Source organism: Rattus norvegicus, chromosome 11, assembly GCF_036323735.1.
Source record: "Rattus norvegicus strain BN/NHsdMcwi chromosome 11, GRCr8, whole genome shotgun sequence".
NCBI classification, from domain to species: Eukaryota; Metazoa; Chordata; class Mammalia; order Rodentia; family Muridae; genus Rattus; species Rattus norvegicus.
Window position 1 is genome coordinate 39284112 of NC_086029.1, and position 15028 is coordinate 39299139.

Sequence of the window (15028 nt, forward strand, 5' to 3'; positions counted from 1 at the left end):
TCAGTAACCCATGATTTAGGAGGTCATAGAGCCCAGATGTGAATATACAACTTCTTTTAGTACCTTTCATTGTTGTAATTAAACGATATGTTTTGGCCAGGCACTCCTATGCTTGCCAAAGTTTTAATGACCTTCTTCATTAACACTGATTCTTCAAAAACAAATAAAAGTCATTGATATTTAACCAAACCTCTAAACCAAGATGACATTTGGAATTTATATAAATTTCACAGAACGGAGTACTTCTATTACCTTTTAGGAAATGAGTAGTTTATCCTGGGTTGACATTTACTTATATGAAGTCCATTAAACCAACATGAATTTCAGGCTTCTAACATGACTAACAAATGACTTCCGAAAACAGAAAAAAACCTACTGAATTAATGTTTAGCATGTGGGTAGTGTTTTTTCCACACATCAATTTTATTAGGATCTTTGCTTCAATATTTTTCTAAACAAAGAACATTAGTCTAATTATGCCATAGATTGGAGTTGACCAGATTTCTCCTAAAACATAAAAATGGTAAACAAACTTTAATAATGTTGTATATTTATCAAATAAAATAAAGTTATAAACAGTTATTTTTCAATAAAATGAAGTTATAATAATCTGACAGAAAGCAAATGATGCAGGGAAAAATGGTTAATTTTATAGAGTACAAATCTAAGCCTTGGTAATTGAGGTGATTTTTAATATAATATTTTTATACTGTTGCCTAGGTTAACTTACAAGCAACAGTCTACTCTGTGTTGTGGCATATGGTACATAGACACATTAACTGTGTATTATGCATAATGATTACCAAATATCCAATAAAAAGATACTTAAGTGTTTGAAGGGATGAACTACATCAGAGACAAGGAGGAATGGGTGCAGGTGACTCCATGGTGATAGCCTATGATGTTGTTACTCCTTATACCCTGGTGCAACAGAAAGCAGAGAACATATGGAAAGTGGGATTGGACTATAAACCCTTAAGGCTTGCCTCAGGAGAGCTATTCCTCCCAACTAGACTCTACTACTGCCTATAGGTTCCCAGCTTGACTATACACAGGGACATTGTATACTCAACCACAGTACATTAATAATTACCTTGCACATCTTTGACAATGGTTTCTTCATTTTTCACTGCTATAGTTTCATTGTCAGGCACAAGAAAGATGAAACATTCCTTGAGTTCTTGCATTATTAAATACGCCAGAGGCTTCATTTTGCATGTGGATATAACTTGCCTGGTTATAATATTCTTAAGACATACTTTGCTTTTCATTGTAGAATTTTGTAAACATTGTCCTATTTTCCTCTGGCACTTCATTTTTCCACGGAGACATTTGATACTAGCCAGACTTATCCTCTGTAAAATTTTGGATAGCTGGTGAATTCCTTTTTTATCCTTGAAATTCAATCACTTTAACAGAATGTCATGAATTGGTTCTTCTAATGAATTTTTGAGATTGGTATGCCTTTAGATTTATGGGTATTGTTTTTAATTTCATAAATCTCCTTACTATTACATAACATTTTAAAATGTTATATTTAAAGGCTTTGTCGGCTTTTAATTCAGATATATCAATTACCTATAATTTTACTAAATATCCAGACTATATAGTAGAGGTGTGTACTGGCACGTAATTACATGATTTATTGTGTTATTTCTTCATTGCATTAATATCGTCCCCTTGCTATCTCTGTGTTCTCTCTACTCTGCTTCCTGTGCTTGCTGCTGCCTTATTAGGTCCAAGGTAGAGCCGGTTCACTGTCAGCTTGCCAAACTTCAGAACTTGACTCAACTCATTCCCACTTTTAGTTATCTCATATTTGATATTTTGCTATTAAAAATTACATATTACATATTTGTGATCTACTAATCCAAAAAATAAAGGACTTGTAAACATAGTTTTCAGTGTTTCCTTTCAAATGAACTCTATACTTTGTTTGCTTTTCTGTCTGTCTTATTATTGCTGTTAGACTTCTGGCTATTTGACATTGGAAGTCAATTATTCCATATAGGTAAACTGAACCTGTGTATCACATGTTTCATGTGGCTTTTATTTTGATCTTTAACTTTTTATACAGTGTGGGTTTTATCAATAAATGTAAGTATTAATGAATTGATAAGGAGAAAGATAAAACTCAACTATGGAAATATTCAAGAAAACAGAAACACAGAAAGATAAAGGCACAAAGAATGAACAACAGCTAATTTCACTGTGTGGGGTTTTCTTATTTGCTAATTCTTTTCAATAAAGTTTAAAACATTAAAAATAATAAATATAATACACTTGTAAATATTCCAAGTGTGGTAGAGGTTTATCTACATATATAATTATTTTAAATGTGAATGATCTATGCAGTAACTTTAAAATTATATTGTTTGATAGATAATTGTTAAACTCATATTGCCTATGAGAAAACCACTGAGAGAAATGGCTCAGTTGGTAAAATGCTTGCCTATCAAACATAAAGTAAAGTCAGACTATCTATAATCATGTGAAAAGCTACACCTACTTAGCTGGGCATCTGTTATTTATATGCTAGGTACTCAGAGATAAAAGGATCCCTGAGGCTAAAGAGGCAGTAACTTTAGTCAAACAGTGAACTGCAGGTTCAGTGGGAGACTGTCTCAAAAGGTGGAGAACAGATCAGGAAGATATCTAGCATTAGCCTCCAAAGTGTGATGTGTGTGTGTGTGTGTGTGTGTGTGTGTGTGTGTGTGTGTGTGTGTTGTGTGTGTGTGTGACTGCATGCGTGTGTGTGTGTACACATGCGCACATGCATGTATATGTAAGCCTGTATGTATACATGTTCATATACACACACAAGAATCATTAAAATGCCTCACAAGCTGGAAAATAGAAATCATTTTGAAATGAAACAAGACTCTGAATGAACATTTTCCAGAGATAGGAAATATGTAATAAGGTTATATAATTATGTAAGTAGACACTAATAATAATGTTGGAGATAATAATATCTACTTGGTATTTACATAAGTACCTCGTAGTACTTTGTGCAATGTGAAAGAGGACCACGGTGAAACAGGCAAGGTACACTTATGGGTGGAGAACTCAAAAGTTCCACTTAAGTAAAATTCCAATATTTGAAAATTGAAACACTCAAGTTAAATCATCATAAAGGTCAAAGGATTCACAAAGTAGTTCTTAAAATATATTTGAAATAATTGAAAATGAAATGTACAAAATTAGGAGTGCTCAAAATTAATTTATGACATTGAATACATACTAGAAAAGAGCAAGACTTAGTCATCCTAAAAGCCCCATCTTAGAAATTGAGAAAGCCAGACATATTCTACAAACACCATAAAAAAGTTAGAAACAAAGTATAAATATATGAAATTGAAAGTAGAAAACTAGGAAAAGCCAAAAAGCTGACATTTGAAATGCCAATAAAATTGATAAAACTTTTGCACGGTTAGCCAAGACAACGAAAAAAGCAGACACAAATTATCAGAATTTGAAATAAGGATCATCTGTATCCATCCCCATGGACAATCAAAAGGGCATTAAAGGAATCTGATTGACTCTTCTGCTATGATATGAATGTGTTCCCTAAAGTTCAAGTGTTGGAAAATTAATCCATAAATCAACCACGTTGAGAGATTTAGTAAAGTGTCTTCTCATGGAGTTTCAGGCGGCTTGGTGGTTTGCTGGGGAGAGGGTGTTGTTTGTTGGTGTTTTCTTTTGTTTTGTTTTGTTTTGTTTTGTTTTGTTTTGTTTTTATTCTGGGGCCATGTGGAAAACAGTGTGCTTCAGAGTAAACAATGAGGATGTATGGGAGTAGAAGCAATTAGTACACAAGGAACACACTCCTGCTCCTCTCTAAGCAATGCCACCATTAACAGCAGTTGTACAAAAAAAAATCGTGAGATTTAACACTTTTTATAATTTGATGAGTGACAATTATCTGAATCCAGTTTTAAGTACCTTTGATCATGAGGCTCTAGAAACTAAAATTCCAGCTCGGCGTATAGGTAAGATTCAAGGTAAAGTATTGAAATTCTGTGTTTGGTGCACCGAATTCAGTGCACTCCAAATACTTAAATAGCTCTTTGTAAATATCAACAAATTCATACCTAAAATTTGCTTAGAAATGTAAATAGTCAACACAATACTGGGGAGAGAAAACCTTTGAAAAAGCATGTTACTGAACTCACAGACTAGTTAGAATATCAAGGCTATGATAGTCACAAACAAAAGATACAAAGATCAATGGAAAAAACAGAGTAAAGAATATAGAAAAATAGATGTATACAAGAGAGTCAATTGTTAAAAGTATAAAATGACAACTCTGTAGAGGAATAATACAGGGGATGAAGTAGTCTAACCACAGACCTCTGTCCTTTTCTCCAAAGACCACTCTCACTGCCAACTCTATAGCAGATCACCTGCTGTGGCTTCTCCTAGCCCCCTGTCACAGTGTCCAGTAGATCACACAGATGTTCTCCTCTAAACTTCCTGTGCCCTTCTCATTGTTTTATCCTGCCTCCAACTTCACCAGGGATTCCCTGGCAACCGTCAGGCTTCTCAACTAGAAAATCAAGTGGCCTAATTGGGGATGTTCATGTCTCTTTTCTCCTTTAAACCCAATCCCCCAGACTCACACTTGCATTGACCACCCTCTCTTCTCACAAAGATCACAAAATTCTCTCCTCCAACTTCTTCCCCACTCATTATGTTGTCCCAGCCCTCGCCTCAAGCAGGCATTCCCAAAGGACTTTCCAGCCAAGTCTGACAGAGAGTGAGTAGGTCAACAAAGAAAATCAGCTAAGAGCTTCATATCTTCGATTTCTCCTCTCTTCCAGAAGGTACTGTGCAAGCTACCAAAAGAGAGATGTAAATAGCAACCCGACCACAAACTCTTTGATCTACCATACTGTGTGCAAGATACGCCTGAAAAAGGTTGGCACAAAGCTTGTTGGGAGTAAGCAACCAATATCTTCCTTTGTATTAAAGCCCCTTCCGCAGGGTGGAACCCATATCCAACACTGCATGGAATGCCAACAACCCAAGGCTAGGTTCCAACAACTTAAGACAGAAATCCAGGCTAAAATGAAATACTACTGTCTTACTAAAAGAGGGCAGCAATAAAATGATGTCTAATAACATCCTGCTTTGCTCGTCTATCAGCCAGTATCAGCGCAGCTTCCTCCTGCAGCAGATAGAACAAACATAGAGATTCAAAGCCAGACATTATGGAGAGAGTGAGAGAACTTCACCCAGCCCTAAGCAGGAGCCACATGATGTGAAGGAAGCGAAGGAAATAGGACCCTCTCAACCAAGAGGATTCATACACATATGAACTTACACAGGCTGAGGAAGTGCGCATAGGACCTGTAGAATCAGCATCCAGTGGATCCCTACAGCTGAAAAGAGACTTGGACATATTCCCCAATTCCTAATCCAAAGGAATCTTCATGTTATAACCACTTGCAAATGAAATTTATTTTTCTCCAGTGACTCTCACTGTAGAGGCAAAGCACTCTTTTTTTTCCTTTTATTCTTTTATTGGATGATATTTTTGTTCACATTTCAAATGTTATCCCCTTTCCATCCCAGTTTCCCATCCCTAAACCCCCATACCATCCATCCTCCCCCTCTTCTATGAGGTTGTTCACCAACTCAACCACCCACCACTCTCCGTTTCCCCATCCTGACATTCCCCTACATTGGGGGATCTACCTTTGGCAGGACCAAGAGCTTCTCCTCCCATTGGTGCCCAACAAGTTACATATGCAGCCGTAGCCATGCTTCTCTCCATATGTACTCTTTGGGTAGTGGTTTAGTCCCTGGGAGCTCTGGTTTGTTAGTATTGTTGTTCTTATTGGGTTAAAAGCCCCTTCAGCTCCTTCAATCCTTTCTCTAACTCCTCCAAAGGGGACACCATTCTCAGTTCAATAATTGCCTGCAACCATTTGCCTCTGTATTTGTCATGCTTTTGCAGAGCATCTCAGGAGACAGCTATATCAGGCTCCTATCAACATGCATTTCTTGGCATCAGCAATATTGTCTGGGTTTGGTGGCTCTATGTATATGGGCTGGATTTCCAGAGACACCAGGCTCTGAATGGCCATTCCTTTGGTCTCTACTCCAAACTTTGTCTCCATATCTCCCCTATGAGTATTTTTGTTCCTTCTTTTAAGAAGGACTGAGGCATCCATACTTTGGTCTTCTTTATTCTTGAACTTCATGTAGTGTGTAGATTGTATCTTGGGTAAGCCAAGCTTTGGGGCTAATATCCACTTATCAGTGAGTGCATACCATGTATGGGTTTTTTTGTGATTGGGTTACTTCACTCAGGATGATATTTTCCAGTTCCAACCATTTGCCTACGAATTTCATAAAGTCATTGTTTTTGATAGCTGAGTAATATTCCATTGTGTAGATGTACCACATTTTCTGTATCCATTCCTCTGTTGAAGGACATCTGGGTTCTTTCCAGCTTCTGGCTATTATAATTAAGGCTGATATGAACATAGTGGAGAATGTGACCTTGTTGTATGTTGGAGCATCGTTTGGATATTTGCCAATATTTGGATATTTGGGTCATCTTTATGTATCCCATCTATTAGTCTGTCTTTTTATTGGGGAAATTGAGTCCACTGATGTTAAGAGATATTAAGGACTGGTGATTGTTGTTTCTTTACTTTTTATGGTAAGAGGTAGAATTATGTTTGTGTGTCTCTCTAATTTTGGTTTTGTTGCAAGAAGATTACTTGCTTGCTTTTTCTAGGTTAAATTTCCCCCTTGCATTGGAGTTTTCCATCTATTATCCTTTGTAGGGATGGATGTGTGGATAAATACTGTGTAAATTTGATTTTGTCATGGAATATTGTGGTTTCTCCATCTATGTTATCGAGAGTTTTGCTGGATATAGTAGCCTGGGCTGGCATTTGTGTTCTCTTAGGGTCTGTATGACATCTGCCCAGGATCTTCTGGCCTTCATAGTCTCTGTTGGGAAGTCTGGGGTAATTCTGATAGGTCTGCTTTTTTATGTTACTTGACCTTTATTCCCTTACTGCTTTTAATATTCTTTCTTTGCTTTGTGCATTTGGTGTTTTGACTATTATATGACCAGAGGAATTTCTTTTATGGTCCAATCTATTTGGAGTTCTGTATGCTTCTTGTATGTTAATGGGCATCTCTTTCTTTAGGTTAGGAAAGTTTTCTACTATAATTTTGTTGAAGATATGTTTTGGCCCTTTAAGTTGGGAATCTTTGCTCTCTTCTATACTTATTATCCTTAGGTTTGTGTACTGGAATTCCTGGATGCTTTGTGTTAGGAGCTTTTTGTATTTTACATTTTATTTGATGGTTGTGTTGATGTTTTCTATGGTATCTTCTGCCCCTGAGATTCTCTCTTCTATCTCATATTCTGTTGGTGATGCTTGCATCTATAACTCCTAATCTCTTTCCTAGGTTTTCTATCTCCAGGGTTGTCTCCCTTTGTGCTTTCTTTATTGTTTCTATTTCCATTTTTAAATCCTAGATGGTTTTGTTCAATTCCTTCACCTATTTGGTTGTGTTTTTCTGTAATTCTTTAAGGGATTTTTGTGTTTCCTCTTTAAGGGCTTCTACTTGTTTACCTATGTTGTCCTGTTTTCTTTAAGGGAGAATTCCTGTATTTATGTCCTTCTTTAAGTTCTCTATCATTGTCATCATGAGATGTGATTTTAAATCCAAATCTTGCTTTTCCAGTGTGTTTGGATATCCAGTATTTTCTGTTATGGGAGAACTGGGCTCTGATAATGTCACATAGTCTTTGTTTCTGCTACTTAGATTGTTGTGCTTGTATCTTGACATCTGGTTGTCTCTAGTGTTACCTGGTCTTGCTCTCTCTGTCAGTGGCTCAACCCTCCTGTAAGCCTTGTGTCTGAACTTTTGGAGACTCATTTTCTCCCAGTGGGATCTGGGTACAGAGAGCCCTGGGATTGTGTCAGCTCTGGGCACAGACAGAAACTGGAAGGATCCTGTCCCAGAATGTTCCTTGGTTTGTGTGTACTGAGGGCTCCAGGCAGGTCGCTAAGATCAGAAGAGTTGGTCTTACCTCTGCTGTCAGGTATGTCAGCACCCCTGGCAACTTGCTTTCAGCTCTGGCCACAGGCAAAGGCCAGAAGGGTCCTATCCCTGACTGCTCCTAGGTTCCTTTGTCCAGAGGGCTCTAGGTGGGTTCCTCTTGGGCCAGGAATGTGAGCAGAAGTGGTGGTCTCCCTTGAGCTCTCAGGATTGCCCGCACTTCTGAAAGTCCAGCTCTGTCCTCCAAAGGATTTGGGTACAGAGAGCTGTAGGACAGGGTCAGTTCTGGGTGCAGGAAGAAACCAGGCAGAAGATCCTGGCTTCCTGTGCCCTGAGGGCTCTAGGTGGGTCCTTCAGAGCAGAAGTGGTGGTCTTACCTCTGCTCTCAGGTGAGTTAGAGTTCCTGGAGACTGGCTTTCACCTGTGGACAAAGGCAGTGAGCCTCTTTTTTTCTTTTGACTAAGTACTCCTGAGTATAGGCTCTATGCCTAGCAGTAGGTGCCAACATAAGTCAAATTCAATGGCATCTTTGATGTTTCCTTGTCTCATAATGTCATAGCAGGACTTTTGTTTGTTTTTAATCTTTTTATTCTATTATATATTATTTATTTTTGTATCTTCTTAAACCTACAAATCCTGTCTGGATTGCCATGAATCAAAGGATAGATAGCCCAGAGACCTAGGTTAGAGGGCTACTAAGATAGGGAGGCCTACTCTTTTTGAAGGGAATCAAAAAGAAGAGGAGTGGATCTATTAGAGAGGGGATGTCAGGGAGGAATTGAGAGGAGAGGAGGGAGAGGAAACTGAGGTTGGGATATAATATATGAGAGAAGAATAAAAAAAGATAAATTTTTGTATTCAAAATATGAAATAAATTGAAAACATCATAAGAAAAAACAATTAAAAACTTGGCAAGCAATCTCTGAACAGTCACTGTATCAACAAAGGTATACAAGTAGAAATGAGCATACGGAAAGACCTTCAATCTCTCTTAGTACTAGTGACCGATAAATTTAGAGCAGGAAAGAACCCCAGTGGCTAAAACTCCCTAACTGAGCAACAGAATAAATAAAGTAATATTGGTTTATAAACAAAAATATAAAATAAATAACCATGAGTCCACACAGATATAAATAAATAAATGAACAAATATAGAAATGGAGATGAGGAAACAAAACCTCATTCAGAAGAGTTTTCATTTCTACCTCATAACTATTGGGGTCCTGCATATAATGCTTCTTCAAAACAATGTGAAAATGAAAGTTTGGACGAAGTAATAATTTGTTATGGTGCAGTCTTTAAACTACTATGTTATCCAGATGATCAAGGATTACATATTTAGTAGTAAGTCAGTGAGATTAGCAAAGCTTGGCATGATGCTGTGGCACTTTAACAGTACCCCCATATTTCTCTGACTCCATACATATTCTAAAATTTGGAGAAATACATGATATATTGCAATACAAGCACATTCTATTAAATCCATGACAGCTACCCTTCAAAACTGACAACCTAACCAACAAAAGGAGTCCTAGTACTGTCAGTTTAAAAGGACATGGCAACCAAATATGATATTACATCCCATGTAGTGATTATAAAAATAATAGCTCATTGAGTTAACCTAAAATCTCCAAGAAATATGGAATTTGGGCTGTAGTGGAACATTATTATGTATACATTATCCAACATACTTTCACACACGAGCCTATGATCAGAGCTATCTAGGGTTATGATGCATCAGAAATTTTTTAGTTTATTTTCTATAACTGGAAGCAGTTCTCAAGGGCAAGTTCTTTATAAAAAGGGGGGATTAGTTCTTCTTGCAGGTTTGAAAGTGTTACATGGTAATACTTGTGCTGTTCCACAACACTGCAGAGAGTGTGGCGGTATGATGGTGTGGAAGACACATCAGAAGGCAAGAGAGTTGGAGAGGGTCAAAGTCACTCTCTTCCTAACAGCATGTACTCTCAGTGGGAAATGACCTGGTTTGTATATAAATACATTATCCTCTTCCAAATGCTGTAGTGATTTTCTAATCATCCTTTAAAGGGTCCGCTAACTCGATATACTTCATGGTATATCGAGATGGTAAAATATACTCAAAGATTGCAGGAGCAACTTTCTCTTTACAACTTCTCTGCCTCTCTAAAACCCTTCTAAGTTAATGCTTATCTTAGTTTAATTCACTCACAGTGAGTAAAACTTACAAAAAATAGAATAGATGTTATATTTTTCTGTGTCAACTATTTGCAATCCTACTCAGCCTAAAAGTTTCACCTAAATGCAAAAAATGAAAGCAAGAGAAATGTCATGTTGTTTATTACTTAGTGCCATTTATATCTGCTTGTCTTTAATAGAAGGACTAAATATCAGATTCCTTTCTACTTATTCAGCCTCAGGTAGAAAGGATATTTAAAATGTCACAGTTTGGGCTTCACAAGATGGTAGTAAAAATGATTTTGTGTGGATACATTAATTTACTTAGTCTTAAGCTCTAATCTGTAATTATTATAGAATGCATGCTTGCTTCTTTTGAGCTCACTTTATTCATTTCTATATAAGAATTTGAACAATCTTTCTGTATTGCCTGTAGGAAGTTAAGACATTTGGATCCAGAGATGCAGTGATATTTGGGGAATTTCAGAAATTCTAGCTTTGTTAATCATATCCTATCTGGAAAGAGATGCACATAAATACTTATTTCTGATTCTTGATTCTACAATAGCACTAGAATTTATAAGGGGCATGGAAAAGTTTAACTAATATAGCAGATATGAAGCCTGTAAAATATCATCCAATATGTCATACTTACATAGTTTACCCATAAGACCCCTCTGCTAAATGTCATGTTAAATGTTTAAGCTTATTATTATTATAAACAGATTCCCAAATTCTAACAGTGAGCCCCCCAACCAATGTCTCTGAGAAGACATGGGCACAGAGACAAGACTGCCTGGATTTTGGTATGATAACAGCTTAGAAACATTGCTCCATTGTCCTGCCTGTTGTCAGGGCTTGGCCAATGCTGTGGACAAACAAAGGATACCTAGGGTGTTAAATGTCTCATATTCCCTAAGACAGGGTGAGTCATTTCTCCCATTTTCTTAACTTACAATTAAAAGCTTCTCATCTTCTCATCCTGGTGGTCAGATTAACTCCCTCAGTTTTGATGGAGACTACAGGGACCTGGAAACTGTTTGGGTAGTGGAGTATAGACCAACCTCTGCCATCCTAATTAATACATGACATATGATTAAAATTTATTCTTTCCAGATTTCAGAATAAATTGTCCCCTAAGCTAACTATAATTTGACAGCTATAAAACAGGCCTCTAACTCCTTACCCTAAGGTAACCCACCACCATATTAGCTCATTAGTCAATCTGTTAACCAGTTATGACTGCCAGATCTCTTTTCAAAAGGAGAGGGAGGTTTGCTTTACTCACAGCCTTCATGATAAACGATACACACATTCAGATATAACCTTTCACGGATATAAATTCTGTTACTTTATTATCTAAACTCAGTTTCCAAAGACTAAATGTTTGACATTTCCTCCCCTATACTGCCACTGTTATATTGAAACTCCAAGAGTTTAAAAAGCTTAATTTTTATTAATAGGGTTCTTATAAATTAACATAACTCTAATAAAACATTCCACTACATGATCCAACTTTTATAATTACAAGTTCAAATTTTAACTTTCCTTTGACCGTCTTCTAACTATGAACTTAAAGAGTTTCTCATGCCCCAGGATAGCTAAAGCTATCCTCAACAATAAAAGGACTTCAGGGGGAATCACTATCCCTGAACTCAAGCAGTATTACAGAGCAATAGTGATAAAAACTGCATGGTATTGGTACAGAGACAGACAGATAGACCAATGGAATAGAATTGAAGACCCAGAAATAAACCCACACACCTATGGGCACTTGATTTTTGACAAAGGAGCCAAAACCATCCAATGGAAAAAAGATACCATTTTCAGCAAATGGTGCTGGTTCAACTGGAGGTCAACATGTAGAAGAATGCAGATCGATCCATGCTTATCACCCTGTAAAAAGCTTAAGTCCAAGTGGATCAAGGACCTCCACATCAAACCGGACACACTCAAACTAATAGAAGAAAAACTAGGGAAACATCTGGAACACATGGGCACTGGAAAAATTTTCCTGAACAAAACACCAATGGCTTACGCTCTAAGATCAAGAATCGTCAAATGGGATCTCATAAAACTGCAAAGCTTCTGTAAGGCAAAGGACACTGTGGCTAGGACAAAACGGCAACCAACAGATTGGGAAAAGATCTTTACCAATCCTACAACAGATAGAGGCCTTATATCCAAAATATACAAAGAACTCAAGAAGTTAGACCGCAGGGAAACAAATAACCCTATTAAAAAATGGGGTTCAGAGCTAAACAAAGAATTCACAGCCCAGGAATGCCGAATGGCTGAGAAACACCTAAAGAAATGTTCAACATCTTTAGTCATAAGGGAAATGCAAATCAAAACAACCCTGAGATTTCACCTCACACTAGTGAGAATGGCTAAGATCAAAAACTCAGGTGACAGCAGATGCTGGCGAGGATGTGGAGAAAGAGGAACACTCCTCCATTGTTGGTGGGATTGCAGACTGGTAAAACCATTCTGGAAATCAGTCTGGAGGTTCCTCAGAAAATTGGACATTGAACTGCCTGAGGATCCAGCTATACCTCTCTTGGGCATATACCCAAAAGATGCCTCAACATATAAAAGAGACACGTGCTCCACTATGTTCATCGCAGCCTTATTTATAATAGCCAGAAGCTGGAAAGAACCCAGATGCCCTTCAACAGAGGAATGGATACAGAAAATGTGGTACATCTACACAATGGAATATTACTCAGCTATCAAAAACAACGAGTTTATGAAATTCGTAGGCAAATGGTTGGAACTGGAAAATATCATCCTGAGTGAGCTAACCCAATCACAGAAAGACATACATGGTATGCACTCATTGATAAGTGGCTATTAGCCTAAATGCTTGAATTACCCTAGATCCCTAGAACAAACGAAACTCAAGACGGATGATCAAAATGTGAATGCTTCACTCCTTCTTTAAATGAGGAAAAAGAATACCCTTGGCAGGGAAGGGAGAGGCAAAGATTAAAACAGAGACTGAAGGAACACCCATTCAGAGCCTGCCCCACATGTGGCCCATACATATACAGCCACCCAATTAGACAAGATGGCTGAAGCAAAGAAGTGCAGACTGACAGGAGCCGGATGTAGATCGCTCCTGAGAGACACAGCCAGAATACAGCAAATACAGAGGCGAATGCCAGCAGCAAACCACTGAACTGAGAATAGGACCCCCATTGAAGGAATCAGAGAAAGAACTGGAAGAGCTTGAAGGGGCTCGAGACCCCATTTGTACAACAATGCCAAGCAACCAGAGCTTCCAGGGACTAAGCCACTACCTAAAGACTATACATGGACTGACCCTGGACCCTGACCTCATAGGTAGCAATGAATATCCTAGTAAGAGCACCAGTGGAAGGGGAAGCCCTGGGTCCTGCTAAGACTGAACCCCCAGTGAACTAGACTGTGGGGGGGAGGGTGGCAATGGGGGGAGGGTTGGGAGGGGAACACCCATAAGGAAGGGGAGGGGGAGGGGAATGTTTGCCCGGAAACCGGGAAAGGGAATAACACTCGAAATGTATATAAGAAATACTCAAGTTAATAAAAAAAAAGTTTCTCATGCTAAATCTATACTATTAGCTATCTCAGTTACAAATATAAATTTCCTTTGATTGTTCCTTTGGTTCCTTTTCATTATAAACTTAAGGTGTTTCTCATGGTATCTGATAAATTATCATATTACAAGGTTGTCAAATTTTTGAGTTTCCTTTAATTATCTTTTAAATGTAATATATTCAGTCTCCAAGACAGAGGAAAAAGCCCTTCTTGTTCCTTCTGCTCCATAAAGCGTTTTTGTCTTCTGTAAGCTCATCTAAAAGACCATTCATGCTGTTAACAAATTTATCTCTTTTGTAAACTTATGAGCTCCAGCAAACACATTCAGCCCTCCCTCTCATAGACTAAATAGACCGCATTCAGATAAAAATACCTGCCAATCACTAGCATAAGTTCCTACCTGTCACCTACTCCACAGAATGTTATTCCTCTCTGTTCCCTGGGGCTGCGACTCTTCTCACCCCAGCCAAGTCCTAAGAGTTTCAAGTGTACACCTCGGAAATTTTTTCTCCCAACTGCACTTAAATTTATTCTCTACTTCTAATTGTGTGTGTGTGTGTGTGTGTGTGTGTGTGTGTGTGTGTGTGTGTGTGTGTGTGTGTTTCAGCATTTTGCCAATTCCAGGCATTTACTCAAAATCTACATCCAGGAGACAACTCCAGACAAGCAGCCCACAGATGCTCCACTCTACTCTCACAGACACGGATGCTTCTACTGAACTTGCTCCCCTACAGATGTTTTCACAGAACCTAGACAGCAAGTAAACTGTAACTCTCCTAAGACTGGACATATATCCTCATTCCCATTTTCTTACGTTTCCCAGAGATTTGTCACTCCAAAGTGAACAGAGGACCCTATTTTTGCTTCACCATCACCTCTTTCTAGTTTTTCCTTAAAAAAAAATTAAACCAAAATGGAGCAATGTCAGCATTCTTTCTAGGCTCCATCCTCCAGTCAGGTAGGCCTGAATTACAATGAAAGGAGTTGTTTGCCCCTTCATCTCTCTTATTCTCTCTTATTCTTTCTGACTATCTTCTCTCCCTGACCAACAAACCCCTCCTCTCTCTCTCCCCATCTCCCTCCCACCCTCCCTCCATGTGTTCCTGGCTGGCCTTTCTGCTTGTCTCTCCTCTCCTCTCCTCTCCTCTCCTCTCCTCTCCTCTCCTCTCCTCTCCTCTCCTCTCCTCTCCTCTCCTCTCCTCTCCTCTTCTCTCTCTCTCTCTCCCTCTCTCTCTCTCTCTCTCTCTCTCTCTCTCTC